Source organism: Urocitellus parryii, chromosome 11, assembly GCF_045843805.1.
Source record: "Urocitellus parryii isolate mUroPar1 chromosome 11, mUroPar1.hap1, whole genome shotgun sequence".
In the NCBI taxonomy this organism is placed as follows: domain Eukaryota; kingdom Metazoa; phylum Chordata; class Mammalia; order Rodentia; family Sciuridae; genus Urocitellus; species Urocitellus parryii.
In genome coordinates this window covers 101,325,419-101,330,486 of record NC_135541.1, presented here as the reverse complement: position 1 = coordinate 101,330,486, position 5,068 = coordinate 101,325,419, and the positions used below count along the sequence as shown (strand labels likewise).

General features: G+C 43.6%; 1 pseudogene; it reads right to left on the bottom strand.

Annotated features, from left to right (window-relative positions):
* Nucleotides 1-418: 418 nt before the first annotated feature.
* LOC144249356 (ankyrin repeat domain-containing protein 33B pseudogene) lies at nt 419-1,177 on the bottom strand (annotated as a pseudogene).
* Between the last annotated feature and the right edge of the window lie 3,891 nt (nt 1,178-5,068).

The window sequence follows — 5,068 nt, the reverse complement described above, 5'->3', positions numbered from 1 at the left end:
GCTTTTCCTTCTGTGCTTCTGCCAGGTGCTTCCTCTCTGCCCCTTCTGCCTTCCCCTTTTCTTCCTTGGCCTCCTTCTATTGCTGCTTGGGACTCTGCAGGTGGGTGCCATCTTGGTGCTGCCCTTGAGGGCTATCCATTCCTCCGAAAGATGGGTGCCTGCACCTTGCTGATGTGAATGCTGAGGAACACACACCTGGCCACTCACTTCTCTGATGCAAGAGCTTCAGGGGCAGAAGGCTGGCCTTTTATCAGGCAGAGGCTGACCCCTGGGCCCCTGGCAGGAAGGAAGACAGGGGACCAACTCTTGGAACCCCCTCTCTGGAGGCTCTCATGGCCTCAGAAGTCTGCTATTGTTGTTCAGTGCCTTCCTCCTCATTCCTCTCTTGGGCAAGGGTGTCCTGGTTTTCCCCTAGCTGCTAGGATTTCCTTACTGCCTGCTGCTTTTTAGCCACACAGGAAAGGTCCTCAGGGCTCACAGTTTGGCAGATGATGGCCACAGTTGGATTGTAAAAGCTTATGCTCATCCTGATCATATGGTCTAGGATGCTCCCATCCTCCAGGCCCCAGCTGGAGCACGAGGTCAGCATGGACCACACAAATTCAGTGAGTCTCTGCAAACACTTTTTTGGAGGTTGCAGGCTTCAGAACTGCCTCAGAGGGCAGCAGCAGCTCTAGCCTGTACTTTTCCCCAAACTGTTCATGGGAGAGTTGCGCGAAGCCTACACCCAGCCTATGTAAGCGGCCTACTTCTGGGGAGGGGCATCCCGCAATGGGTGTTCCTTCCATGTACATCTGCCCCTGCATCAGGACTCTGACACACTCCGTTTAGCCCTGCATGGTGACTTTCATCATGGCAGTGAAGCTGAACACGTTCCTTCTTTCAAGATCAAGACCAGAGAAATATTTCAACAGGTAGTTGGTGATGGTGGGGTGTCCTGCAGGCACAGCTGTGATTAGTGCCATGTTCTCATTGTCTTGCCAGTTGACATCAATATGGGGGAACTCTGCTAAGGCCACCACAGTGTCCACAAAGCAGACAACAAAAAGGCCCTTCAAGCAGTGCAGTTGGTCCCCTGCACCTCCTCATCCCGTGGACCCCACTGCACCAGTGCCTGCGGGTGCCCCACATCCCTGGCACAGCCAGTGCGCAAAGAGGTGTAGTGCTTAAAATACATAATAGTATCTTTTAACCAGCAAAATATGGCCTTCCCTGTGAAACTATACAGGCACCTTCTTACCATTGACTACATTATTTTTAGATTCAGTAATGGGTCTGAGGAGTTTCCAACCATTCAGATAAATCTGCCAGCAAATTCCTCTGTATTTCAAAGCCAAAATCATTCATGCAAATACTTAAAACACTCAAGTGTAAAGCACAGTTTGACTTCATATCTTCCCAAGGGAGTGGCCATGTCTCTACACAGGGAGGTCTATTGAAGGTTTTCTGTTGTTGCTGCTGGTAATGGTGGTGGTTTTGTGATAATGATTATAAGTTTTTGTTCTATTATTTTCTTAATTTTTAACTATTTCTAGGAAATAACTATAGACTAATAGCTTTATTTTAATTCTGCAAGGAGAAAGATCACAAAAAATTACTGAAGGATTATTTAAAAATTTTTTATTCCAAATTTTCTGGAATGATCATTATCAATTAAGGTTCTTAAATAAATGTATTGTGACTCAATGACATGCACAATGTGTGTTAAACTGTCATCTGAGGCCCACCTGTATCAGAATCATCAGTTTGTTAAACTGTGTCTGCATCACTATCACCTGGGATACTTACATAAAGAGGCAGATCCTCGATTAGAGTCCCATAACCACTAAAGTGCTTTATACTGCAGTCCAGGGAGTCCCTACCACAATCCCCACAGCCGACAGTGAAACCGACCCCCTTTGAAATGAAAATCTTCAAATTCTTTTTTAATTTTGATCTTTAAACTGATGATGGAGGTTGATGGACTGCCCGGCCCTCTTGGGCACTGCAAAGGGAACATACACTTTGAGACAGGTTCCTGATTAACAGTCTAGCTAAATACACACTTGAGCATTTCCTGCCTTGCCCCCACACTGTGTCCTGTTTTTATAAAAGCTTTCCATGCCTCACAGTCATCAAAGATGAAGACTTGTCAAAGAAAATGTTCTTCTCTATCTTGCTCAAACCCAGGATGGAAAAAAAACCAATTCTCCATTGCCATCCTGATTCCTGAGTTTTAATGCTACAGAACAAACAGCAAAATATGTCCTTTTCTGTGAAATTGTAAAGGCACATCAGGTTTAAGAATCACTTGTCTTATCTTAGAAGTTCTTGAAAAATGGCAAAGAGGAAAAATTGTCACTTTTTTAAACTTAGACCTCAGAATTAGCCAATAAATTTCTTCATGACAGTTTTATTTTCTATTCTTTTAGAGATCTTTATCATTTTTTAATTTTAATTTTTAAATTTATTCTAATTAATTATACATGAGAATATTGTACACAAATGGAGCATTTCCTCTGGCTGAACGTGGTGCAGAGTCAACACCAGTAGTGTAGTCACAAATGTATAAGGGTATTAAAGTCCCTCTCATTCCACAATCCTTCACACCTCCACACCCCTCCCTTTACCTCCCTCCCCTCTGTCCAATCCAAAGTTCCTTCATTACCTCCAACCCGCTTTATAGATCAGCATCTGCTTATCAGAGAAAACATTCAGTCTTTGGTTTTTTGGGTTTAGCTTACTTTATTTTCTATTCTTAACACTTATTCTAGGGACTGGTGTAGAAATGGGAAACAAAGACAAAAAAAAAAGAAAGAAACTATTTATACAAACTTTGCTTTAAAAGAAAAAAAAAAGCCAACGAAAGACCGTTACAGTTTCACCCTGCCTGCTGTGATTGATGTTGGTCTTCAATGTATGGCTACAGCAACATAAATAAACCTCTATCTTACATTTACGCATACCTACTCATGTCCTAGGAGCACTCTGAAGATACAAAGGAGGCTTCAGTACAATTGGGGCCTGGCCCACACCACTAAGAAACAAGTAGAGGCTGCCATATGCAAGACTTTGCATAGGCTTGGTGTGGACATCAGTCTCATATTCCCTGAGGGAAGTTAGATTAGCAAAATGGTGCAGCATACTTAATGTGGAGGAGTGGGGGCAGTAAAATTTGGAGAATGAGTGAATAAAGGAAGCAGATTGTGCTAGGCTATAAATGAGAGGGCCTCGTAGCAAGTCATCAATTTCCTTCCTCACATGGACTCAAAGTGGTCAGACCTGAAGGTGCAGTGCAAAGTCCAGCCTGGCTTGGCCTAGAGGAGCTACCTGGTCAGGTGTGGATCTGTGAAAGGTGCCAGCTGAGTCTCACTGACACTGTCCAGCAGGGCCCTGCTGCTCACTAGGGTGCTTCTAGAACTGCCAAGGAGCTCTACATTGGAACCATATGACCCTTGTGTAGGAGGCAACCATTTCCCCAGAGTTGATTTTCTGAGGAGAGCTGCTGAGGTGAGAACTGTGTTGTGACAGGTGCTGTGTTACTGAGGCTGTTCATAAGCAGTGTCTCGAGGTTTAGCATGCACTCTTAGGTGCACTTTGTCTAGTGAGAGGCCTGGTGGTATTTGACTACTGGTGTTCCATCACTGCCAGGAAGTCATTCTTTCTGCCTACCCTAGTAGGAGACATTTCTGATCACCTCTTCAGACCTGCACCAGATTTGAAGGAATAGGGCCCAGGTGCTCCTTAGCAGATAGACAGTTGTTCAGATGTGGTGAGGGGGTTAGGCCTAGGCTTCCTCGTGTTTAAGGGACCTGTGGTGGCTTTGCTTCTTTTGTGGCTCCTGGAAGGCAAGAGTCTCAATGCTGGAGCACACAGAAGGACCCTTAAGGATTTCACCTGCAAGTAAACAAAAGAATCCTGTTCAGATGGAACTGTTAGACCCCACTTATGATGCCCAGACACTGGAATTAAAGAAAAGCATGCAGGAAGGCATAAACATGGTGGGAGGTGGTAAAAAGAATGAGTCAAGGGGATGCACTGGGTCTGGAGGAGATTCCAGGTTCCAGCTTAGAGGATAAGCTTCCCTGTGCACCCAAATCCCAGGTGCCTCAGCCATAGCCCTACCGCATGTCATATGGTCAGATCCTACTACTGTCCTTTTATTACCCAGTTCATACTACATATCATGTGGTCTGAAGAAAAATAAAGACCTTGTCATATTCCAGGAAAAGAAGGATGAAGCATGAAACACGCTCATGTAGAAACAGCCTGTACTGAAGAGGATATATTGGGGCAAGTTCCCCTGTTAAGTGTGTGTCTCATTTTTCTTAAGGAGAAGTCAAATTGACAGGGACCTCAGAGATGATCTAAGTCTAGGTGCACCTTTAACAGATGAAGGGTAGTAGCTCACAGAGGCAAAGGGGCCAGCCAAAGGCATACAACCAGTTAACATTAAGCCTGGAGTTAGAGACCAGAAATTTGTAACAAAAGAGGGTGGGCTGCACACTGGAGGGAGCCAGCAGGAACTGGAGGCTGTGGGTTAACTTGGCAGGGATAGGAGGAGGCTGTGCAGAGCCAGTCCTCTAAGTGTTATGTTAAGAGGCTCAGGAAAGAAAGCAATTCTCGGAGAAGAACCAAAGGGAATTAGAAAACAAGAGCTAGTTAATATACATCCCATTCTTGATCACACTATGGGTCTCAAGGCTCTCAGGGTACAACTTAGGAACATTCCTAGAATGCTCAACTCCTCTGATGTTTACCATATAAGTTTAAAGGTTTAATTTCTCATATTTAAAACAATCAGTTACACATCAAGTTTCTCTTAATAGGATTTCTAGGGAATTATTAGCACCGCATTTAAGTAAATGTAGAGAATATCTGCTATATATATATTTTAAAACTTTTCCCTTAAAGTTGTCTTTTTTTCATTATCAGTTTTTTCTTTTATATCCAGGAGACCAAGTGGACTTCCTTCATGTTTTTTAAAGAAAATGAGGTGTTAAAATAAAATGCTGTTCTTAACCTAATTTTGTGCACTAAAGTCAATTTATAAGGTTATGCCTTATTTGGTTTTTCATAAAGTAGTTCA